This window comes from Mobula hypostoma, chromosome 27 (genome assembly GCF_963921235.1).
Source record: "Mobula hypostoma chromosome 27, sMobHyp1.1, whole genome shotgun sequence".
Lineage (NCBI taxonomy): Eukaryota > Metazoa > Chordata > Chondrichthyes > Myliobatiformes > Myliobatidae > Mobula > Mobula hypostoma.
In genome coordinates this window covers 19,541,672-19,568,027 of record NC_086123.1, presented here as the reverse complement: position 1 = coordinate 19,568,027, position 26,356 = coordinate 19,541,672, and the positions used below count along the sequence as shown (strand labels likewise).

Here is a 26,356-nt window from a genome sequence, read left to right as displayed (position 1 = left end):
TCCTTCAGTGGGAACACTTTCCTATTCCTGTCTTGTTGGCACTGATGGGATCAAGGTAACTGAGTTTTGTCATCCTATTCAAAGTTTCTGAGATGTGCTTAACCTTGGTACTGGGTAGGCAATGCCATACCTTGGCAGCTGCAGGAAGCAATATCTGTTCTTCCAGCTATACTGTCCACTGTCATCATTGTCTTCCTTTTCATTCCCTCAGTTAGAATAGTCTTTGTGCCAGTGCTGTGCTCGGGTTTTACCTTCTCTCTACAGTTTCTGCTCTTGTCCACAGAACTTGTAAGAACCTCATGCATGTGGGATAAGTGAAAGGACTGAAGCCCTTCTAGTGAGGTTCTTTGGAACCCCAAGCCGATACTGTTCTCTTGTTCCTGTCCGCTAAAATTTCTTTCTTCACCCAAATCCTTCACACACCAGGTCCCATGTATAGTACTCCACAGAAGGTGTCTCTAGTGGTGGAACATTTTTGTGGTAATAGTAGTAATTCAGTTCAATTTAGCACACTCAATGATAAAATTAGACTAAAGATACTAACAAGGTAAACTGGAGATACAAAGTAGGTTCAGCTGTATCAGTGGATCTTTTATCTAATATTGCCCGACTTCTGAGTAATACCAGCACCTTTTACTCAGATTTACATGCTTTTCATGTAAAGAAAATATAATAGGTGAAGAAGTGATTGGAAACTAGATTAGAGTAAGGCCAATGGGACATATTCAGTGGGGTTCAGGGTAAGCATTTTCTCACAAAATGTGTGGGAGTGGCTAAGGATCCCTGAATGCTGAGTGCAGATGGTAGGATAGGGCAAAAGAGAGAAGGCTTGAATGGTTCTTTTTATTGTTTATTTACTGACATACAGTGCAGAATAGGCCTTTCCAGCCCTTCAAACCACACCGCCCAGTAACCCCTGATTTAATCCAAGTCTATTCACAGAACAATTTTACAGTGGCCAATTAACCTACCAATCAGTACGTCTTTGGACTGTGGGAGGAACCCCACTTGGTCATGGTGAGAATGTACAAACTCCTTACAGGCAGCTGCGGGAATTGAACCTGGGTCGCTGGGACTGCAAAGTGTCGTGCTAACCACTATGCTACCGTGCCGCCTCCATTAGTATAGAAGGTGAAATTGTACTTAGGAAAGCAAAGGGAGGCATGAGAAATATTAGCATGAAACACCAAATAAAATCCAAAGTATGTAATTAATTAAGGAGGGTAAAAAATACAGGCTATTAGGGGCCAAAAGAAAACTTTCTGTGGAGGTTGAGGATTAGGGAATCGATCTTAAATGAGCATTTTCTGGGTGTCTTCACAATTTGGGTGATGTTGAAACTGGAATTAAGGAGAAAGAGAGTGAAATTTTGGATGGAATAAGTGTAGTTAGGAAAGTGCTTGCCAGCTTGTACGTAAATGAAGCAAGGGAGTGGATTACAGAGGTTGTGACCATCATTTTTTTCAATCCTTCCTGCCTACAGGACTGATTCCTGTGAGTGAATTGCTGACTGCCAACATTTGTTTAAAAAGGAAGAGATAACATGAATAATGTAGAGGCAGAGCTGAATTGAGTAAACAACCACATTTGCTATATATTAACTTTTGGGAAAATTAGGATTACAAAAACTTGGTACACAAATCCTAGAACACTTTTTTTTTTGGCTTTGATTTCCCAGAGTTCAATGAATCATCATTCAGTAGTGGAAAATATTAAAAGTATTTTGTCTTGGGTAAGACAGGTTTTACTTTTTTAAAGAACTATTCACATATAGATATCTGCAGGATACCCCAACATGAGATAATAAACAGAAGCCTTTCACAACTGGAATGAATGCAATAAATCCAGGAGTATTGGTGCCTCAGCTGCTAGAACACTGGATCGCTTGCTTGCTAAATAGAAGCAGCATGATGCAGTCTGAATCAAGCAGTCCCACCATAGATGAAAGCAATGTAGTGCTGCCATGTTCAGTTGTGATGGTGGTGACAATCAAACACCTAGCAGGTAGGGACAGCTTCAAATTCCTCAGCAGAAGTGGCAAAGAAAAATATGAAACATTTGCAACCATCTTAAGTCAGAAGTGCCAAATACCTCAATCTGTTTTAGCCTTCTGAGGTCCCTACCACCATAGAAGCCAGTGTTCAGCCAATTTGATTTACTTCAGGAGATATAATCAAGAAGTGACTGAGAGGACTGGGTAGAGCAAAGAATAGGTGGCTACCAATCTCATAAAACCATAAAATCATACAAAATTTGTGACACTGGAGGCCAGTCGGCTCCTCATGTCAGTGATATTTGAAAAGGAGCTCCAAAGGCTAATCCCATCTTTTAGCAGTAGGCCCCACAGTCTTGCAGAGCACAGACCTTCAAATCACATCCTGATGAAGATTTATTCCCATTTAGGCGATGAGTAAAAGATCTCTACCAATCCCTAGATCAAAAAAATCCCCTCATCTAGTCTTTCTACTTATTACTATGCCCCTGGCTGTTACTATGTCTCTGTCTGACAAGAGAAAGAGTGTACATTATTCAAGCCATAGTCTAGATGGTGTTGCAAACAGTTCTAACATTATCTCCCTGTTATAAAAGAAAGTGTATGCCTTTTTAACCACCCTAACCAGTCCTGCAATCTGGTAGGATCTTGGAATATATATGCTTTGAATGTGGTGGCCAGATGTGCCCTGCAAGACAAGTGTATTTACCACTGTCTGCAACCTCTCTTAATTCTAAACCACAATGTTGACATATCTAATCCTAGTTTCTATCTCCATTAACAATCTGAATTTTGAAACTGGTATGTTTCAAATCTCATGCTAGGTGGGGGATAATGTGCAATGAGGTTTAAAGAGAAATGCTGTTATCTTTGCCATTGGGCAGACAAATGCCAAAATAACAAATTGCACATTAGTTTTAAAAATGCAGCTTGTGTATCCGGTGACTGTACAAATGATTTTGTAGAGAAGAATATACCCTAATGCAACTCGGGCTAGTTCATCTCCAGTAGTTGTATCCCATTGTATAGAGCTGATCTTTTCTAGGAAAGGTCTGACAAACGAATGCATTTGATTAAAACTTGTGCTGTTCATGCATAGGACTTTTTCCCACCTTGCTGCTTCACAACATGATAATCAGAAGAGCTGCCCAAGCAAGTCATGTCCTGGAAGTAGAGAAAAGTAAATGTGTTGATGAGAATTGACCTTGTGGTAATGTGAGACTCATTATTTTCAAGCCTTGGGTAGCAAGTGTATTGTTCATATCACCCAAGGAATAATGTGTTTCCTTTCCTACAATATCCAGATTTTTGAAGATTTGGGTCATGAGCACAAATTTTGAGAAATATCTTGGAGGTAAAATGCTCAAGGTGTTTTTGAACCATTTCTAAACCTACTTTTGCATTAAACTATTATCCAACATTTCAATTTGGATTAAGTCTTTGCAATCACACCTGAAAGCTTAGAACATAGACCCTTCAGTCCACTATGTCTGTACTGACTATGTGGCCAATATAAACTACTCCCATCTGCTTGCACAACGTCCATATCTTTCTATTCTCTACCTGATCATGTACCTGTCTATTTTCTTCTTAAATGTTGCAGTCATATGCTTCAACCACTTCCTTTGGGTGCATGCCCTAGGCACTTACTATCCTCTGTGTAAAGGAAACCTCTTGGACTTTCTCCTCGCAAACACGAGGAAATCTGCAGATGCTGGAAATTCAAGCAACATACATCAAAGTTGGTGAATGCAGCTGGCCAGGCAGGACTGACGAAGGGTCTTGGCCCGAAACGTCGACTGTACCTCTTCCTAGAGATGCTGCCTGGCCTGCTGCATTCACCAGCAGCTTTGATGTGTGTTGCTGGACTTTCTCCTCTCGCCTATAATTTATGCCCTCAAATCCTTGACATTTCTATCTTGAAGAGGGCTGCAGGGTGGGGAAATCTGACCATATAGCCTATTTATGCCTCTCATAAATTGATATACTACCAGGTTCCTCCTCCACCTCCATTCCGGAGAAAACAGTTCAAGTTTGTCCCTTCTCTCCTTGTAGCTAATACTAATAACGATAGTGATCATGGTGAACCTCTCCAAAGCCTCCACATCTTTCCTGGAAATGACAGAACTGGATTTATTCAGCACCAAACATGACTTGCCGGTCTTTACTCAATGTGCCCCTATTGATGAAAGCAAGCATGCTGGACAATGTCTTTATCTTATCCACTTGTATTACCACTTTCAGGGAACTATGGACTTGCCCAGGAACATCCCTTTGTACTCAGGGCTCCTAAGAGTTTTGCCATTGACAGTGTACTTTCTTCTTGTATTTCACCTCCCAAGATGATCTGTCTCCTATGAATAAGCCAGTTTTGACTCCAACTTGCAACTAACTCACTGTGGATTCCATGTGTCTTGGTCTTCTGGATCTGCCTACCATAAGGGGCTTTGTCAACTGCTTTACTAAATTACTGAATTTTAACCATCTGATTTTTAAAAGGCTCCCACATGTCACATTTGGATTTGCTCAAAATCAGATGTTCCCAATCTACTCTCCCCAGTTCCTACCTAATATAGTTACATACAGTTAAATTAGAAGAAAATTTGAATGAAATGGTTTTGATTTAAGAGACAAAATCTGTAAAAATGCAGCTGGTCAAGTGGCATCCATGGAGAGAGAAACATGGTTAATGTTTGAGATCATTGAGTAGCTGTATGCGGGGAAAAATGAAAATCAAGATTCTTTGGGATTCAGGAGATGGGGAATGGTAGAGGGAGCATAGAGAACTATGTGATAAGATGGAGAGCAAGAAAGATGGTATGAAATGAGTGGTGATGTTGAGAGAGAGTGTTGAAGTCACTGCAGTGATGCTGAGGGTGTTACTGCTGCCCAACAGGTCCATCTACTTAGGGGTTCAATCCTGCAGAATCCATGTGTTCTCCATGTCACCATGTGGGGCTTTCCTCTGGGGGTTCCATTGCTTCATCTCACATCTCAAAAGATGCATTGGTAGGTGAAATGGCTACTGCAAGCTGAATTCGTGCAGCAGGTGGTTTGTTGCTCCATATTCCAGCATCTGCAATCAGTCCTGTCTCCTGGGGAAGTTCAGCGGTGAGCAAGAGTAACTAGATTGTACTGGAATAAGAGGGAGAAGGAGATTGTTCTGATAACCAGCATATATGGTTTTTTTTAAGGAAATATGAATATGAGAGGTTTGTAAGTTGCAGCATCTTCAAAGGTTTCAAATCTACATTTAATGTCAGAGAAATGTATACAATATGTCCTGAAATGCTTTTTTCTTTGCAACCATCCACGAAAACAGAGGAGTGCCCTGAAAGAATGAATGACAGTTAAATGTTAGAACCCCAAGTTTCCCCCCCTACCACCCAGCTCCCCTCCCTCACGCAAGCGACAGCAAGCTACGATCCTCCCTCCCCCTCCCTGGCAAAAAAAGCATTGGCATCCACCACTGAGCACTCAAGCATGAGCAAGGCAACAGCACAGACACAGACTTGCAGAACTCCAAAGACTACATTGTTCACCCGGCATTCAACTTACCACAGGCTCTCTCTCTCCCTAATAAGTGAGAAAGTGGTGTCTCTGTTTGCACAGCGAGAAGGGAGACATAACAAACAACTCGCTAGTTCACAATGTTAAAAGTCCATTGCGTCCCTTTTTCTGAGCTCTGTGCCCAAAGATCTCGGGTCTCTGGGCACACAACCCTAGATCTTCCACCTCCCATGACAAACGGTCTTCTGCTTGGACACCGACCTCTGATCCCTCCCCCCCCCCCAATCTCCAGAGCCACAAAAACTCGGTCCTCTGAAGGTGTGCGGAGGTCTTTAGCTGAGCCCTTGGTGTACCGAACAACGGCCAGTTGTGAAACCCTGAGGGCAGGTCCCATTCCCTCAAAGAACTGTAGTCAGCATGTAACGCAAACACGAGGAAATCTGCAGATGCTGGAATTTCAAGCAACACACACAAAAGTTGGTGCTGAATGCAGCAGGCCAGGCAGCATCTATTGGAAGAGGTACAGTTGACGTTTCGGACCGAGACCCTTTGTCAGGACTAACTGAAAGAAGACCTAGTAAGAAATTTGAAAGTGGGAGGGGGAGGGGGAGATCCGAAATGATCGGAGAAGACAGGAGGGGGAGGGATGGAGCCAAGAGCTGGACAGTTGATTGGCAAAGGGGACATGAGAGGATCATGGGACAGAGAGCCTAGGGAGAAAGAAAAGGGGGAGGGGGGAAGCCCAGAGGATGGGCAAGGGGTATAGTGAGAGGGACAGAGGGAGAAAAAAATAATGTGTGTATATGAATAAATAATGGATGGGGTACAAGGGGGAAGTGGGGCATTAGCAGAAGTTTGAGAAGTCAATGTTCATGCCATCAGGTTGGAGGCTACCCAGACGGAATATAAGGTGTTGTTCCTCCAACCTGAGTGTGGCTTCATCTTTACAGTAGAGGAGGCCATGGATAGACATGTCAGAATGGGAATGGGACGTGGAATTAAAATGTGTGGCCACTGGGAGATCCTGCTTTCTCTGGCGGACAGAGTGTAGGTGTTCAGCGAAACAATCTCTCAGTCTGCGTCGGGTCTCGCCAATATACAGAAGGCCACATCGGGAGCACAGGACGCAGTATATCACCCCAGCCGACTCACAGGTGAAGTGTTGTGTAACTCCAGGTTAGGGTCTTGAAAAGATGGAAATAGAGCTGTTTCCGAAGATGCAAGCAGGGGAGTCACCGTTAGGTGCCTTTAACCCTCCTAAGCTCCACCTTCACCATTCTCTGAATATTGAAAACAGTCAAACTATAATTGGGGCTGGCCAGTTCTCATACTAACAAGAAAGGCTAGTTCTGTGACAATGTTGAATTCACTGTAACCTGTAACATAGACCTGTAACATACCTATTCAGAAGATAAGATGCCTTGCCTTGAAGTTGTGGTAGGCTACACTGGCACCAGGTAAGAGTTCTGACTGTGAATGGAATGGAAAACTAAAGTGACTGGAACTCAGCCACCCTTGGTGACTGAATGGAAGTGCTCTGAAAAGCATTCATCCAAAATGTAAAACACAAACAAGAGATGCTGGAAATCAAAGTAGTACAATATGCTGGAGGAACTCAGCAGATCAGGAGACAGCTATGGAAAAGAGTAAATAGTCTTAATGAAAGGCTTGGGACCAATACATTGACTGTTCACCTTTTTCCATAGATGCTGAGTTTCTCCAGCATTTTATGTGTATTACCCAAAATGTTTCTGGTTTGTCCACTGTTGATTGAGACCACGTGAGTGCCGATGCAGTAGGTCAATTTGATAGAAATATAAGTGAATTGTTGTGTCACCTGGAGTTTGGGAAGGGGAAAAAGAGATGTTGCATCTCCTTTGGTTGTGTATTTTTTAAAAAATGCTATTAAAGAGGGTGGAAATGCAAGAATGATTCTGGGAATTCTGGAAGGCACAGGCCATTGGAATGAAAGTGAAGGGAAGATATGTCAAGTCAAGTCACTTTTTATTGTCATTTCGACCATAACTGCTGGTACAGTACACAGTAAAAATGAGACAACGTTTTTCAGGACCATGGTGCCACATGAAACAATACAAAACCTACACTGAACTATGTAAAACAACACAAAAACTACACTAGACTACAGATCTACCCAAGACTGCATAAAGTGCACAAAACAGTGCAGGCATTACAATAAATAATAAACAAGACAATAGGCACAGTAGAGGGCAGTAGGTTGGTGTCAGTCCAGGCTCTGGGTATTGAGGAGTCTGATGGCTTGGGGGAAGAAACTGTTGCATAGTCTGGTCGTGAAAGCCGGAATGCTTTGGTGCCTTTTGCCAGATTAGGAGGGAGAAGAGTTTGTATGAGGGGTGCGTGGGGTCCTTCATAATGCTGTTTGCTTTGCAGATGCATCACATTAAAGGCAGTGAAATTTTGGAGCATGATCTATTGAATGTGGATGCTGTTAATAGGGAAGGTAAAGAATGCTATTCTTGACCTGGGTTAAAGAAAAGAAGTGAGAGCTGAAGTAAAGGAATGGAATGGGTATGATTGAAAGACTGTGCAAGAACTGTCCATGCAGCTAGGAAATCATTCATTATCTTTCCAGACAAATTAAGTTACTAGTTACAGATCATTCAGGGGCTTGGGCATCACTGGCAAGGGTGTCATTTGTTACCCGTCCCAAATTGAATTGTTTATTGGGCCATTTAAGGAACAGTGAATGATCAACTGAGTCTGGAGACAGCAGACTGGGTTAGAACAGTAGGAATCTTTCCATCAAGCTCTTCACTGCAGTAGCATGATGAGATTATTAGTCATGAATGTTTCCAGTGGTCTAATCAGTGGTGGTGATGGGACATTTAAAATATTTTGTAAGTATAAGTTGTAGAGGTTTCAGATGCAGCTGGTTGTTTTAGAGGATCATTAAGATATTTGAGGTATTTTGAGGGTGGACAGTCTCTTTCTTATAATCTTTGGTTGAACTACATAAGAAATGTTTTCATGGGATCAGAATCAGGTTTAAAATCACCAGCATATGTTGTGAAATTTGTTGCAGTGAGGTAGTGTTCATGGGTTCAATGTCCATTTGGAAATCTGATGGCAGAGGGGAAGAAGCTGTTCCTGAATCGTTTAGGCTCCTGGACATCCTCCTGATGGTAGCAATGAAAAGAGGGCGTGTCCTGGGTGATGGGGGATCCTTAATGATGGACGTTGCCTTTTTGAAGCTTCACTCTTTGAAGATGTCCTGGATGCTGGGGAGGTTAGTGCACCTGATGGAGCTGACTGAGTTTATTTTGATCTTGTGCAATGTCTGCTCACCCCCAACCCCATACCAAATGGTGATGCTGCTAGTTAGAATGCTCTCCACGGTGCACCTGTAGAAATTTGCTCATGTTTTTGGTGACATACCAGTTCTCCTCAAATTCCTAATGAAATATAGCCGCTGGCTTGCCTTCCTTGTAGCTGCATCGATATGTTGGATCCTGGATAGGGCCTCTGAGATATTGACACCCAGGAACTTGAAACTGCTCACTCTTTCCACTTCTGATCCCTCTATGAAGACTGGTGTGTGTTCCCTCATGTTACCCTTTTTGAAGTCCACAATGAGGGCTTTGGTCTCACTGACACTGAGTGCAAGGTTGTAGCTGCAACGCCACTCAACTAGTAATACTGCTAATACTGGCATTTCTTCTCCATACCTGTTTGCCCTGAAACTAAGAAGGCTGCTGAGGATCAATGTGGACACATGAACTAGACAGCCTGGGCAAGGATGGCAGATTTCCTTCCCAGAAGTACAATAGTATCTAAGTGATTTTTGCAACATTCTGGTAGTTTCATGGCTACTTGTTGCTGAAGCTGTATATTTATTTTAAATTTAAAATTTTATTGAACTATTGGATAAAAATTGCACAGTTGCCATAGTGAGATTTGAACTTTTGCCTCTTTATCAATGGGCCTGGACTTTAACTACTAGTCCTTGGCTAACATAATAATGCCCCAACTCTCTTGTACTTTTGTCTCAGCTTTGCATCAATGTAATCAGGTTCAGCAGACACCCTAATTGTATGCAACACACAGCAAAGTTGCTGGTGAACGCAGCAGGCCAGGCAGCATCTGTAGGAAGAGGTGCAGTCGACGTTTCGGGCCGGGACCCTTCGTCAGGACTAACTGAAGGAAGAGCTAGTAAGAAATTTGAAAGTGGGAGGGGGAGGGATGGAGCCAAGAGCTGGACAGAGGGAGAAAAAGGAGAGAGAGAGGAAGAATGTGTGTATATAAATAAATAACGGATGGGGTACGAGGGGGAGGTGGGGCATTAGCGGAAGTTAGAAAAGTCAATGTTCATGCCATCAGGTTGGAGGCTACCCAGACGGAATATAAGGTGTTGTTCCTCCAACCTGAGTGTGGCTTCATCTTTACAGTAGAGGAGGCCGTGGATAGAATGGGAATGGGAGTTGCGTAGGGAGCGATCCCTGCGGAAAGCAGAGAGGGGGGAGGGAAAGATGTGCTTAGTGGTGGGATCCCGTTGGAGGTGGCGGAAGTTACGGAGAATAATATGTTGGACCCGGAGGCTGGTGGGGTGGCAGGAGGATAGAGTGAGAGCAGATGTGCGTGAAATGGGGGAGATGCGTTTGAGAGCAGAGTTGATGGTGGAGGAAGGGAAGCCCCTTTCTTTAAAAAAGGAGGACATCTCCCTTGTCCTGGAATGAAAGCCTCATCCTGAGAGCAGATGCGGCGGAGACGGAGGAATTGCGAGAAGGGGATGGCATTTTTGCAAGAGACAGGGTGAGAAGAGGAATAGTCCAGATAGCTGTGAGAGTCAGTAGGCTTATAGTAGACCTCAGTAGATGAGCTGTCTCCAGAGAAAGAGACAGAAAGATCTAGAAAGGGGAGGGAAGTGTCGGAAATGGACCAGGTAAACTTGAGGGCAGGGTGAAAGTTGGAGGCAAAGTTAATGAAGTTAACAAGCTCAGCATGCGTGCAGGAAGCAGCGCCAATGCAGTCGTCGATGTAGCAAAGGAAAAGTGGGGGACAGATACCAGAATAGGTTTGGAACATAGATTGTTCCACAAAGCCAACAAAAAAGCAGGCATAGCTAGGACCATTACGGGTACCCATAGCTACACCTTTAGTTTGGAGGAAGTGGGAGGAGCCAAAGGAGAAATTATTAAGAGTAAGGACTAATTCTGCTAGACGGAGCAGAGTGGTGGTAGAGGGGAACTGATTAGGTCTGGAATCCAAAAAGAAGCGGAGAGCTTTGAGACCTTCCTGATGGGGGATGGAAGTATATAGGGACTGGACATCCATGGTGAAAATAAAGCGGTGGGGGCCAGGGAACTTAAAATCATCGAAAAGTTTTCGAAATTTTCGAAATCATCGAAAACCCTAATTGTATGTATTTGTGTATTCAAATAATTCAGATATACTCTTACCTAGGTCAAAAATGGTACCCTGGATGCCAAATAATAGAAATGCAATATTATTGCACAAATACTCTAGAGAGATTGGGATAAAATACCATCTTTGGGGAAAGTGAAGGAGGCTTTACTTTAATTCTGGTTCCTGCTACAATGAATCTAGCTCTGTTTGATGTTTACAGTTCAGTGTTAAGAATTGTACTTGAGAAATTAAGTGTAGTTTAGAACCACTCAATAGTTAAAATAAACAAAAAGGGCCTGGGATTTGTTCAGGAGGTTAGGCCGCTTGTTTGAAGAGTCTTGAGAAGATTATCTGCCATTAGAAATGAAGCTGGATGAATGGCTGGAAGTATTCGTGTTCAAGTAACAATATGATGCTGTAAGGTCAAAACAGGATGGAAAGGAAGTAAAGAGCAAATCAACAGTAATTGTAAATAACTTCAGTGAAATCATTTTCTGTTCTAATCTGAATTACGGTAACATATCTGAATATGTTACTGTAATCTCTGAGGACCTGACCTGGTCCTGGCATATCGATACAGCTTTAAAGAAGGCAGGTCAGCAACTATATTTCATTAGGAGTTTGAGGAGATTTGGAATGTCACTTAAAACATTCACATTTCTGCAGATGTGTACAATGGAGAGCATTCATCTGGTATGGGGTGGGGGCAGGGTTGCTAACCTCCGTAGTATCCAGGACATCTTCAAAGAGCGGTGTCTCAGGAAGGCAGCATCCATCATTAAAGGTCCCCACAACCCAGGACATGCCCTCTTCTTATTGTTATCGTCATTCAGCGATTCAGGTGGTGCTTCTTTCCCTCTGTCATCTGATTTCTGAATGGACGTTGAAAACATAACACTACTTCACTTTTTTATTTATGTTTTTGCACTACTTATTTAATTTAACTGTTTGATATATATATTATAATATACACACACACTTACTGTAATTCAGTTTTTTCCTATATTTATCATGTATTACATTGGACTGCGGCCAAAAATTTAACGAGTTTCACAGCACATGCTGGTGCTTTTAAACCTGATTCTGATTCTAAAGAGCTTTTAAAGAAACCTGAACTAGTTGTTGAATCCAGAAGTCTTGACCAATATATGATGAAGTTTCTGCTGAACTTTGCTGAAGGAAGGCGAGGAAAGAGCAGGTCGGAGCAGGAGTGGAGCACAGCATTGAGGATGGGCAGTGGGAGTGTCATTTGCAACCTGATTGGAAGCTTTCTGTAAAGCAATTATCCTATTTAAGTTTGGCTTGCCTAGCATTGAAGAGCCCTTACGTTTAAAGCAAGCAGTATATCTGCCAGATGGGGCACATGGTAGAAACCCACATCAATGAGCACAGGTGGTGTAGCCATTTGATTTACCCAGAGAAATCAGCAGTAACAGAGTATTGTATTTGCAATGGCCATAAGATTGACTTTGGCACAAAACTGTTGTGCTGCACCAATGGCATTTGGGACTGCCTGGTAAAGGAAAACTAGAGGGAAAGGATTTTAACAAAGACAAGGTCTCTATCTAAGTAAGAACTGGAATTTGATTGTAAAGAAGGTAGGAGAGTGGAAACCTGATTGGGTGAGGTCTAACCAATAACGAGGGACAGAGGACGGGGGTATACAAGGGCTGATTGATAAGTTTGTGGCCTAAGGTAGAGGGAGTCAATTTTGGAAAACCTGACACATTTATTTTTCCTACATTTACACACTTAGTCCAGCGGTCATGGAGCATACGGATCCCTTCTTTGTGGAAGTTGGCATCTTGGACCTCCAAAAGGTGGTCCACAGCAGGGGTGATTGATAAGTTCATGGCCCAAGGTACAGGTGTCTCCCGCTTTTCAAATGTTCGCTTTACGAAACCTCGCTGTTACAAAAGACCTACATTAGTTACCTGTTTTCGCTAACAGAAGGTGTTTTCAGCAGCCAAGCTCCTCCCCCGGAACTGCATTCTAGCTGGCACTGCTTAAACACATGTGTGTAAGCATCTGTAATATGTCGCAAACAACATGTAATATGTAATATGTCGATTTATTTTGAGCATCCGTTAGCAAGATGTGTTCTAAGGTATCGGAAAAGCCTAAAAGAGCCCGTAAGGGTGTTTCACTTAGCGTAAAACTAGACGTAATTAAGCATTTCAATCGTGGTGAACCAAGTAAGGACAAAGTCAGTTTGGCTTGTGGAAGTTGACGAAGATGATGTTGAAGAGGTTTTGGTATCCCATGACCAAGAACTGATAGATGAAGAGCTGATGCAATTGGAAGAGGAAAGGATAACAATCGAATCCGAATGCAGTAGTGAACGGACCGAAAGTGAAGTTATCCAGGAACTGAACGTGAAGCAACTGCGTGAGATTTTCGCTGCAGTGATTGCAGAAAAGTACAACTTTAATTTTGAAAGGGTACATTGGTTTAGGGCATATTTGCAGGATGGTTTGAGTACTTACAAAGAACTGTATGATAGAAAAATGCGTGAGGCTAAGCAGTCAAGCATACTCTCGTTTTTCAAGCCTTCCACAGCAGACGACGAACCTCGACCTTCGACATCAAGGCAGGCAGACATAGAAGAAGATGACCTGCCTGCCCTGATGGAAACAGACGATGGTGAGATGACACCCACCACCCCAGTGGTCCCCAACCTCCGATACCTTGCCGTGAAGAATGCAGCAGTGCAGCGGTAGCCGGATCGCACCCAGCACATCTTTAAGAAAAAAAGCAGAAATAAACAAGCTAATTAATTATGCAAACAACAGGAATTCTGCAGATGCTGGAAATTCAAGCAACACACATCAAAGTTAATTAGGTGCCACCTGGCACGTAAATGTTGGCCTAGATCAGAGGCGATTGCTGATTGCGTTGCCTCTGATCTGGGCTGACATTTACGTGCTGGGTGCGTCCCAGCTACCGCTGCATTCTTCGCGGATCGGTATCTGTCCGCGGCCTGGAGGTTGGGGACCACTGCACCACCCCAACCTCCGACAACTCGGTCTAACACACCATCATCAGTGTGCTCCGCGTTGTCTTCCCGATTCCGGTAAGTGATACTACACTGTACATACATTATTTCTACTTTATATAGGCTGTGTATTTTTATGTGTTATTGGTATGATTTGGCAGCTTCATAGCTGAAAGGTTACTGGAGAGAGTGTTTCTGCCAAGAGCGCTTGTGTGAGATTTTCACTACAGTGGACGGTGCGGCAATGATTGTAGAAAAGTATTTCTACTTTATATAGGCTGTGTATTTATCATATCATTCCTGCTTTTACTACATGTTACTGTTATTTTGGGTTTTATGTGTTATTTGGCATGATTTGGTAGGTTATTTTTCGGGTCTGTGAACGCTTACAAATTTTTCCAATATAAATAGTAATTGCTTCTTCACTTTACGACATTCCGGCTTACAAACCGATTCATAGGAATGCTGTACCTTCAGATGGCAGGGGAAACCTGTAGAAGGAGATGAGTTATTAACTTCAAACTTTCTGCATTTTCACTCAGAGTTGAACTGCACGTGCATGTAACGAGAGCTGTATAACTCATCTCCTTCTACCTTAGGCCACGAACTTGCCAATCGCCTCTGCTATGGACCACCTGGAGGTCCAAGACGCTGTCGTTACATGCATGTGCAGTTCACCTTTTTGAGTAATAATGTAGAAAGTTTGAAGTTAATAACTCATCTCCTTCTACCTTAGGCCACGAACTTATCAATCACCGCTGCTGTGGACCACTTCTACAAAGAAGGGATCCGTATGCTCCACGACCGCTGGACTAAGTGTGTACATGTAGGAGGGGACTATGTTGAAAAATAAGTGTGCTAGGTTTTCTAAAATTGACTCCTTCTATCTTAGGCCACGAACTTATCAATCACTGCTCGTAAATACCACTGGACTAGACATGCCCAGGCTTCTTCCCCGATGAAGATGGCAGAGTTTGTCATTGAAACGTTGGTTATGATAGATATTTGTACCCAGCTGGAAGCCTGAGAAGAGTTTATTCAGCAAGTTGTATATTTTAAATGGTATTTCATCTGTGTGGTTCCAGAGCACCTTGGGCAGTGTGAAAATACATGTCTAACTGAGATTGGTATTTAGTATTAACCTTTCCTCCCTAGCAGTGATGAGATGATGTATAATAAAAACAAAACAAAAATGCCTGAAACAACCAGCAGTATGGAGAAAAGAGAAACAGCTTTAGCCTCTGTGACATTTTGTTAGAACTAGGAAGAGTTTTCAGTATAAGAGAAATTGAACGAGGAATTGGTAGAGCAAAGGACGTACCTTTGACAGGGTGAGACCAAATGAGTGTATGAATTAGAACCAGGTTATATTTCTTTGATTCTGTTGTGAGTTACAAATAGCTTGGCTACAGAACTGTTTGAGCAGGGAAGGTTATATTAAGGAAAGAGAAAAGACTGAGCTAAAATCAGATGGGTGACAAAAATGGCCAAGTCTGTGGCAGACGGTCTGAAAGAAACTAAGAATGAGTTGTCTAAAGCTGGAAATTTCAGTATTGAGTTCAGAAGGCTTCATGACCCAGAGGAAAGATGTTTAAACTGACATTGAGCCTCATTGCGACAGTACAAGAGGCCACAGACCGATGGGTTAGAATGAAAGTAGAATGGGAAATTTAAGTGCCAGGTAATCAGAAGCTTAGGGTCACTTCTGTAGAGTAAGCACAAGTGCTACACAATGTGATCAGCCAGTCTGGTTTCTCCTGCGTAGAGCAGACAGCATTTTGAATACCGAATTCAGAAAATTAGTTTGAAAGTGCAAAAGGATTACTATGCTACTGGAAAGACTGTTTGAGTCCCTGGCTGTTGGAAATAGTAGAAGTGGAAGGACAAGGTGTTATGTGAAAGAGCAATATGACAGGAACTGGTGGGCGGAGATGAGAGTGACTCAGCAAACCACAAAGGGAGCAATTCCTTCAAAATGATGAAATGGAAAGAAATAAGTTTCTGGTGGTGAAATCTTTTTGGATCTGATGGAAGTGGATCCATGGCGTGTGGAGTGAAAGCAAAGGACATTCCATTCTTTTTCTTTCCAGGAGGAGCAGGGTTATGGGAAATAAGCAAGATGTGGTTAAGCTCAGCAAGAAGGAAGGCATTTCTGAAGTACATGCGTAGAATGTCTCCTCAGTGTATGGTAATGCTTTGGCAGTGTGTGGTACCCACCTGCTTCAAGCAGGCTTCAATCATACTGGTGCCCAAGAAGAGCGTGGTAACCTGTCTAAATGACTATTGCCCAGAGGGATTACATCCACAATGATGAAGTGTTTTGAGAGGCTGGTGTTGAAGCATATTAGCATCTGTCTGAGTGGCGACTTGGATCCGCTCCAATTTGCTTACTGAAGCAACAGGTGTACAGCAAGTTAAATCTGGTTGGCTCTTCACACAACTCTGGAACATCTAGAAAGCAAAGATGTAGACATCAGGATGCTTGATTACAGCTCAGCATTTAACACCATCATTCCCTCAAAACTAATCAATAAACTCCCAAGACCTGGGCCTCAATAACCCCTTGTGCAATTGAATCCTGGATTTCCTCACTTGTAGACACCAGCTGACAAAAGGAGTACTGCAGGGATGTGTACTTAGCCCCTGCTCTATGCGCTTTACACCTATGTCTGTGTGGCTAAGTACAGCACCAACACCATATACAAGTTTGCTGATGACACTACCATTATGGACTGTATCAAAGATGGTAATGAATCAGCGTGCAGGAGGGAGTTTGAAAATTCAGCTGAGCGGTGTCGTAACAACAACCTCTCACTCGATGCCAATAAGACCAAGGAACTGATTGTCGACTTCAGGGGAGAGAAACCATTGGCCGTGAGCCAGTTAATCATTGGAGGACCAGAGATGGAGAGAGTCAGTAACTTTAAGTGCCTGGGTGTTACTATCTCAGGAGTACCTGTCCTGGACCCTTCATGTAAATATTATTGTGAAGAAAGCACAACAGCCCCTCTACTTCCTCAGGAGTCTGCAGGGATTCGGTGTGTCATCAAAAACTAAGGTACACGTCTATATGTGGTGTGGTGGAAAGTGTGCTTACTGGCTGCATTATAGCCTGGTGTGGGAACACCAATGCCCTTGAGTGGAAAATCCTACCAAAGGTAGTGGATTCTGCTCAGTACATCACGGGTAAAACCCTTCCAACCATTGAGCCCCTGAAACATTGAGCTACATGAAACATTGTCATAGAAAAGCAGCGTCCATCATCAAAGATCCTCACTACCCAGGCCATGCTCTTTTCTCGCTGTTGTCATCATGTAGAAGGTACAGGTACCTCAGGACTCTCACCACCAGATTCAAGAACAGTTACCACTCCTCAACCATCAGGCTCTTGAACAAAAGGGAATAACTATTGGCATTTTAAGGATTCTTTTATCTTGTTTATTCATGCTTATTATTTATTGCTATTTACTTATTATTTGCATTTTCACAGCTTGTTTACAGTTCCTGATGTTTACAGCTTACAGATCCTATTTACAATTGCTGTTCTATAGATTTGCATAGTATGTCCACCAAAAAAGAAACTCATGGTTGTATACTGTGACGTGTATGTACTGTGATAATAAATTTTACTTTGAACTTTGAACTTGTCAGATAAACTGTGGTGGAAAGTCGAGTTGTGTCACTTGCTATCTTCAGGCTGCTCCGATCAAGGTCGCCCAAAGGAGCAGCAAGAGAAAAGGGAGTGACTAGAAATTAGAGAAATTGAGAGAGATTCCCCAACAGGAAGCAGCTCTGGGAGCTGTGGGCTTGTAATGGATGATTGTGGCTTGCTTGTCTGCTGAGATGGAGGCGCAGAAGTCCAGAAGGGGAAAAGTTAGAGATGGATCATGTGAAAGTGGGAGCAGGGTGGAAATCGTCAGGGGAAGTAGTGATGCTTTTGAGCTCTGAGTGCAGGAAGCAGTAGCAATGTAGTCATTGCTGTACCTGAGAAAGGTGTGAGAGTAGCCCTTAGTAGGAATGACTTTTCCAAATGGCCCACAAAAAGGCAGGCAGAGGTTGGACCTGTTGAAGTAGAACTCAACATCTCGAAGGACTTGGGTTTCAATCAGATGAAATTATCTTGAAGTTCTACCTTGTACAAGATTAGTTAATTGCAAGCTTACCAGCTTCTAGCTCACTACTGCTGGGTGAAGGTGTCTGCATGTGATAGTTTCTCTCCTCACTTGCTGCTCCCAGAGGAAGGCCCCTGTGTTCAAATGTGCTCTCTCGCTCTCACTCTCTCCCTTTCATGGAGGATTGTGATAGAGTCTTGAGTCTTGGGCGAGTTCAATCAATGTGGTTTGTGGATTGCTCTCTAGTTTGTGTTATTGCGTGTCTATATTGAACAGAATTGAGCTGAACTGAATATGCCTGGACTCTTTCAATTTTGAGTTTTATATGCTGTATTTCTTGTTTTTTTGCTGTTTGCATGATTTGTTTTTTTTTTTGCTTGGCGGGGGAGGGGTTTGATGTTTTTCTTTGAACAGATACTGTGGTTTCCTTTGTTTCGTGACAGTCTATGGGAAGATGAATCTCAGGGTTGTACACTGCAAACATAGTTTATGTTAAATGTACTTTGAATAATTGAATTTCAGACCTTGTCAATTTGACAAGGCACTCCACTGGTGATCTACCTCACCAGCACTCTCAAATTCTAACAGGGTTTTTTAAACCACTTAGTTTGACTAAACTTTTGGGCACTCCTTCCAAACCTTGGTATGTGGCTTCTCATCTTTTTGTGAAGTACCATGTGGGTTTCTTTTCAGTAAAGGTACTATAAAATAATACAAATGATTTCTGGTGAACAACTCAGCTGAATATGCATGTGCGTTCATTCAAGGTTCTTGTGCATTTATGCAATATATCCACTGTGTATTAAGCAGCACTGAACTGCACTAGGAAAGTGGAAAAATAGAAAGGGGGTGTTATGAAGGATAAAATGTATAAACTTTCAGATTACTTAGTAATGAATAGAATTTGCAGCTTAGAACAATGTTAATACTCCATGTGAACCTATCTATGCCATCTGCATAGCCATCAGTATCCTTTCCCCACTTTCCTTAAGCTGCCTTCCACTTAAATATTATCTAAGTTACCTGCTTCATTCCTTGATAGCAAATTTCACTTTCTGATGAAAAGATTTACTGAATTAGGCTCATTTCTGGAAGAGTCCAGGCCTTGAACACTGTGAACATTCACATGTCCTGTGTCGCACCTCCTCTTCAATTACTGACAGATTAATTCACCCATGCCACAGTGTTGTGGAAATTGGGTCACAAATACCACAATTATATATAACAAACATTTGAGAATAAATTCAAGAGATTAAACTAATTTTCAATTCATTACTTAATTAAACCCCAGTCTCTGAAATTCTGTCAGCTGAGCTCTTCAAAAGGCATCTGTCAATTTCAAAATTGTTAGAGGAGGTTCATTCTTCACTTGTCAGTGATGAATACTTAGCAGAAGTTTTTGATGAAGTAGTGGGTAGAGTTAACTCTGCCATGGATGGTCCCAAACCCGACTGCAGGAGGAGGAGGGTTGAGCATGGGAGTCACAATCCCATCCCATATAAGTCCAGTGCTACAGAAATGCCAACAAATGCTCCTTGGAGAGGAAGGATACACCAAGAAGATGGGCTACATCTGGGGAAACTTGAAAGACTAGCCCAGAACTGAGGACTCTGGCAATCTGCTGCTGACAGTCTATGTCCCAGTTGGGGTGATGAGCTGAAGAAGTGGATAGAGTTCAAGGGAATAATGCAATTAATGTAGGTTTCCAGAACGCGTTTGATAAGGTACCACATAACAGGCTCGTCATCGCGTTATAGGAAAGGATATGAAATTGGTGAAATAACAGCAAAGGGTCATGATGAATGAATTTTTTTGGATTGGAAGAAGAGAAATTGTGGATATTCTTAAGGGGGTTGGTGCTGGGGCCATCTATTTTAATCAATAGAGGGTCCAAGTCACTATCTGCATTGATGATGATACAAAACTCAGTAGACTGAGAAGAGGATAGTGATTGCAGCAAGATATAAACAGGCTGGTAGAATAGGGAAACACATGGAAGAAATTTAATGTGGAGAAGTGTGTGATGATATATTTTGGTAGAAAGAGTGAGGAGAGCCTTATGGAATAATGGACAGTGTTTGAAAGAGGTGCTGAAGTGGAGGGACCCAATTTATGTGTATAAATCACTGAAAGTGGCAATATAAAAGCAGGACAGTTCTGCTGAACATTTATAACATATTGCTCCTTACCTCTTCTGGAGTAGTGTGTTGACTTCTGATCAGTTCGTAGAAACAACATGAAGCATTTGTGAAGGTCCAGAAAAGACGTATGAGAAAGTTCTATGGTTGAGGGACTACTATCACAAGGATAGATTAGAGAAATTGGTAATGTTTTCTTTAGAAAAAAGAATGCTGAGGAGAGATTAGATGGAAGTATGTAAATGAGAAGAAATCTGGCTGCTTGCTTTGTCAAGGGGTCAAAGTTACTGGTATTAAATAAAGTAGAAGAGAGTTGAAGAGAGTTGAGTGTGGTAAGAGGAAAAATATGCTTTTTTTGTGTGTGGTAGGAACCGCAAAAGTATTGCTTGCAAGAGGGAATTAAATAAATATATGTGTGAAGCAATATTTGCAAGGTTATGAAAAAGGAGCTTGTAGATTGAACTAATGAGGGTCTAGGTGTGAGCCACTATGGATACAGTGGACTGAATAGCCTCGTTCTGCTGTAACAATGCTATATGATTCTGCCCTGTGATTGTCACTGTCTTTGTATGCCATAGTAATTCCTGCAAAAGTGCTCCCGGTGCTGGTAATTTCTTCAGTCCATTTCTTTTTTATCTGCTCAATTGTGACAACAATTAGCAATAAAGCAGCTACCTTAGTATCACTTAACCCCTGATCATAAATCTTTTAGAAAAATATTGCACTATGCTTTTCTACTTTATGCTTTTCTACTTGGTAGAAGAGCAATCTACCATTTCTAACATTAGTTGGAGTTCAGTCCAAATTGTTTTTTTAATGTGTTTTACGCTTATAATTAAAAAATACTAATTTTAAAATCGTATATTTGAAGTCAGTTTTGGCACATTGCATATCAGCTTTCAAAATATGTGGAAATTGGCTTGCTGAGTTGACAAAAGAACTACGTTTACATTGCGAGGTCAATTAAACATAGAGAAGCAAAGCTGGAAATTATTATTGAGGGTGAATCCATCATCACACGTTTCATATCTGTATAAACCCCTGCTTTTTGTGAAGATGCTCACTTCAGTTCCTCCAGTGTCATTTGTCCTCCAATATCTTGCTCAGGCACCTGTAATTAATATGCAGGTCCCATTTGGGAACATTGGCAGACTATTCAGTTTCAGACCCAACACACATCCAAGTCCTGACCTGCCATTCACAATAGATTTGCAGGCCCAGCATACCTAGTCCAGGAGTTTTAGTTTGGTCTTCCTTGCTCAGGATCAACGATTATGAGATTCTGCAGATTTTTGTGTTGTGTACTGGGTTAACTTAATAAGCCATTGAGAAAGGGCTTAAAAAAGAAGGGCATTTCCTAGCTGTATTGAATAGATTGTGTAGTGTTATTGAGCTAATACAGTGCATTTGTTTACATTATTCTGTTTCAATTCTAATGACGATCTAGACAACTTTACAAGCAGTACTCATTTAGCGATACAGTGCGGAGTAGGCCCTTGCACCCTTCGAGGCATGCCACCCCAGACAACCCCGATTTAACCCTAACCTAATCACGGGATCGTTTACAATGACCAGTTAACCTACCCTGTACGCCTTTGGACTGTGGGAGGAAACTGGAGTCCCTGGGAAAACCCACGCATTGCACAGAGAGGGCATACAAGAGATTAATTCTGATTCCTGCATTGAACACTTTTGGTCAATGATCCCACTATAAGAAGGATGTTGAGGTTTTGGAGAGGGTGCAGAAGAGGTTTACCAGGATGCTGCCTGGTTTAGAGGGCATGAGCTATCATGAGAGGCTGGGTGAACTTGGCTTGTTTTCTCTGGAGGGTCAGAGGCTGAGGGGAGAACCAGTTTGGAGTTACAAGATTATGAGAGACTCAGATAGAGGGGACAGAGAGCATCTCTTTGGTGTGAGCAGAATTATCTGCAGCTTAATGTGAAAAAGACTAAAGAGCTGGTGGTAGACCTGAGGAGAGCTAAGGTACCGGTGACCCCTGTTTCCATCCAGGGGGTCAGTGTGGACATGGTGGAGGATTACAAATACCTGGGGATATGAATTGACAATAAACTGGTCTGGTCAAAGAACACTGAGGCTGTCTACAAGAAGGGTCAGAGCCGTCTCTATTTCCTGAGGAGACTGAGGTCCTTTAACATCTGCCGGACGATGCTGAGGATGTTCTACGAGTCTGTGGTGGCTGGTGCGATCATGTTTGCTGTTGTGTGCTGGGGCAGCAGGCTGAGGGTAGCAGACACCAACAGAATCAACAAACTCATTCGTCAGGCCAGTGATGTTATGGGGATAGAACTGGACTCTCTCACGGTGGTGTCTGAAAAGAGGATGCTGTCCAAGTTGCATGGCATCTTGGACAATGACTCCCATCCACTACATAATGTACTGGTTGGGCACAGGAGTACATTCAGCCAGAGACTCATTCCACCGAGATGCAACACAGAGCGTCATAGGAAGTCATTCCTGCCTGTGGCCATCAAACTTTACAACTCCTCCTTTGGAGGGTCAGACACCCTGAGCCAATAGGCTGGTCCTGGACTTATTTCCTAGCATAATTTACATATTACTATTTAACTATTTATGGTTTTATTACTATTTAATTATTTATGGTGCAACTGTAATGAAAATCAATTTCCCCCGGGATCAATAAAGTATGACTATGACTATCTCTTTCCCAGGGTTGAAATGTCTGATACCAGAGGGCATGCATTGAAGGTGAGAGGGGGTAGGTTCCAAGGGGGTATGAGGGGTAAGTTTTTTACTCAAGTTGTGGATGCCTGCAGCACGCTGCCTGGTATGGTGGTAGAAGCAAACACATTAGAAGCTTTTAAGAGACATTTAGATAGACACATGGATGTAGGGATGATGGAGGCATATAGACATGGTGTAGGTAGGAGGGATTAGTGTTTGGGTGTTTTTGATTTGATTTTTTGACACAACATTGTGGGCTGAAGGGCCTGAGATGTTCCTGCGCTGTACTCTATATTCTAGGGTGGGTCGTAAACCATGTCTGATCTTATTTATGATGGAAGGCAGATTGTTAATGAAGTAACTGAAGGTGGTTGAGCCTGGGTGACAAGGAAAGTAGTTAATGCAGGAAAAAGAGGGAATGTAATTTCTAGTATGTTTCTCCCTTTTTATTCTGTTGGTTGGAATATACTATTTTCTACTGTGTAGAGGTGGAACTTGCTTAACATATATAAATTTGGGCTTTCAAGGTGACTGTGGAAAACATGAATTGATGATGACTGGAAACTTGGCTGTGAATGGGAACTAGGAGCTAAAACGCTGTACGAGCTAAATGCTGCTTATTCTTTCAGGACTCTTTGTGGGACAGGAGGCCTCCTACTGGTTCCCTATGGATTTGTTTGGCTCTGCTAGTCCTGATCAACACCGATTCCTTTATCTGCACACTTTCTCCATCTCTCTCCCACAGACCTTCCAGTTTCAGACTAGTCCTGCAGGGTTCATCAGCTACAACATGAAACAGGGGCAATAAAGTTAGCAGCTCTACGCTACTTTTGTCAGAATGATTCCATTGCTGACTTTGGGCTATTTTCCATCTCCTTTCTGCTTACTCACACTTACTATTTTCCCATTAATGTCAAGTCTTTGAATCTTACTTCAGTAAACAAATAACATTATGAGTTAATAGATGATCATACTTCTTTGGTGGTATACTAAACTTCAAATCCTTCATGATTGTTTGAGTTAACACCTATCCATATTGTCGATGAATCTTGCCGTTATATATTAATATGTTATTCTCATCATTAGTCATGGAGAAACCCCTTCATGCTTCTAGCTCTGGTGCAACAATCCCTGTTTATTTAAGTAGGTTAAATATACAAAGTTAAAATTTTATATACATTGCACACAGGCAGGCCCTAGGTTATGTAAGGGTTCTGTTCTGTGAACTCTCTGTAAACCAGTTGTTCCATTAGTAAGAAATGAACAATTTAGTGAAGGTTGATTTCCACGAAGGTTTCGGTTATTGCCTCCCCCTCTGTAGTTACAATATTACAGAATCAGAATGTTCCACATTCAGTGGCAAGAATCAGTTGCTGGATTAAATATGTAATAGTTGTCAATAGAAGTGATTTGCCTTGTCACTTTCTGAAGCAGATCTCTTAAGTGGCCTCCCACTGTAAACTGGCAGCTAGTTTTTAAAAACAATGTGGGAGGTTATGTATAAACAGTCTTTGAAGATTGGTTGCCTTTTGTATTAACAAGTTACTAGTCCTTTTCCATACCCCTGAAGATGTTTACATTCCAGTCTTCAAGGGTGTTTAATGTCATTTCCAGTACCCAAATGTAAGGGAGAACGAAACAATTGTTACTTCAGATCCCATGCAGCATAATAAAACATAATAAGACAAAGAACACAATGATAAAAAATACAATACAGATAAATACATAAGGTAGCTTATATATACGTTGATTGTATGTACCTAAAATAATACAAGGTGCAGAGTGTCTGTACATGCAGTGACTTTGATAGAAAGTGATAAAGTAGTAATGGTGGGGTGGGTGAGTGGCTGGAGATGTCGATCAGCTTTGCTGCTTGGGAAAATTAACTTTTTTTAGATTGGAGCTCCAGGCATGGATACTATGTGAAAAGATATTTTTAAAATTTCTGGGAGAAGTTAGATTCCCTTGGACTCTGGATTCCATTGTCCTTTCATCCCTCCCCACTGGTCTCCCTCCTAGCACATATTGCTGCAAGTGACAGAAATGCTACACCTGCCATTGTCCCCCTCCCTCACCTCCATTCAGGGCCCCAAACAGTCCTTCCGGTTGAGGCAACACTTCACTTTTGAATCTTCTGGGGTCGTCTAGTGTAGTCAATGCTGGCAGATGTGGCCTTTTCTACGTTGGTGATACCCGACGTAAATTGGGGGAGCACTTTGTCGAGCAACTCCTCTCTATCTGCAAAAAGCGGTATTTCCTGGTGGCCAACCATTTTAATTCCTAACTCTATTCTTGTTCCAATATATCGGTCCACGGCCTCCTCTTGTGCAACGATGAGGCCAACCTCGGGGTGGGGGAGGGGCAACCCCTCATATTCCATCCAACTAGCCTTCAGCCTGATGGCATGATCATCAATTTCTACTACTGGTAATTTTTCCCCTCCCCTTTCCTTATTCTATATCCCAAACTGGCCTTTAACCTCTTCTCCTCATCTGCCCATGGTGTCCTTCCTCCTTCCCTTTCTCCCTCCCTTTCTCCCATAATCTACTCTCGTCTCCTATCAGATTCTTTCTTTTCTAGTCCTTTGCTTTTTCCACTTATCACCTCCCAGCTCCTTACTTCATCTTCTCCCCACCCCTTCCCTCACCCACCTGGCATTACCTGTCACTTAGCTTGTCCTCCTTCCCTTCTCCTTACCTTTTTATTCTGCCATCTTCTGCCTTCCTTTCCAGTCCTGAAGAAGGGTCTCGACCTGAAAAGTTACCTGTTTTATTTATTTCCATAGATGCCATCTGATCTGCTCTGTTCCTCCAGCATTTTGTGTGTTGCTCTGGATCTCCGCAAGTCTGGTCTTCCGTAATTTAGTGAGCCCTTGTGTTGGAATAACAGATGATGCAAGGATTACTGACAATCTCGTTAATTATTACTAGTAGATGGTCTTTGTTGGCTCTTGATTGCTAGTTCATCTGTTACAGTTTGAAGTGTTGAGCAGAAGGATTAGCTTTGATAGATAGGATACAGGTTTTGATTACAAGGCGGCTATTCAAGTTAAAACATTTGTCTACATGTAACTGGAAAAATGATCTGTCACCAGACATGTCAGCTGTAGTGCGTTTGTAGATTATCTTGGAATTAGTTGCAACTGGTGTAGTGCCAGACGAGGCTGTCTGCATTAAAATTTATTCTGTACCTCTGCCACATTTACAGCACATCATTATTAATTGTGTTTCATCTCAACACTGTTTTTCCCATTGCACAATTAAGGAAATGTTTTGCTTGCGGCTGGCAGAGGTATGGTGCAATATCTAGTGCAATTTTTGTAAGGAAATTTGAGGACCTGGCTGCCTCCAAACGGTGCCAAGATTAGGCAGATTCTTGGCCGGCAGATGCTATTCCACTGATAAGTTTAAAACAAAACGCACAAAACATTGAGGGAAAGGGATTATTATGATGACCTTAAGTTGAAATGTTTGTTTGGCTCAGAGAAATGGTAGTTTGTAAAAATTTGCACATGACAGTTGT

At 42.3% G+C, this 26,356-nt stretch overlaps 1 protein-coding gene and 1 long non-coding RNA gene across 4 annotated transcripts in view; one reads left to right on the top strand and one right to left on the bottom strand.

Moving 5' to 3' along the window:
• setd1ba (SET domain containing 1B, histone lysine methyltransferase a) overlaps positions 1-26,356 on the top strand; it is a 161,691-nt gene that overhangs the window by 34,700 nt on the left and 100,635 nt on the right. The gene's annotated exons all lie outside the window — the stretch shown is intronic.
• On the bottom strand, positions 539-26,168 carry LOC134338629 (uncharacterized). 3 transcript variants are annotated; one of them, XR_010016269.1, is made up of 4 exons: positions 25,532-26,167; positions 16,098-16,331; positions 13,372-13,625; positions 539-5,128 (listed from the first exon to the last, which is right to left on the bottom strand). It is a non-coding gene; the product is annotated as an uncharacterized LOC134338629 (long non-coding RNA). The 3 variants fall into 3 exon arrangements; XR_010016270.1 differs by lacking the exon at positions 539-5,128 and adding an exon at positions 5,145-5,324 and having other exon boundaries at positions 25,532-26,168; XR_010016268.1 differs by lacking the exon at positions 539-5,128 and having other exon boundaries at positions 11,792-13,625; positions 25,532-26,151.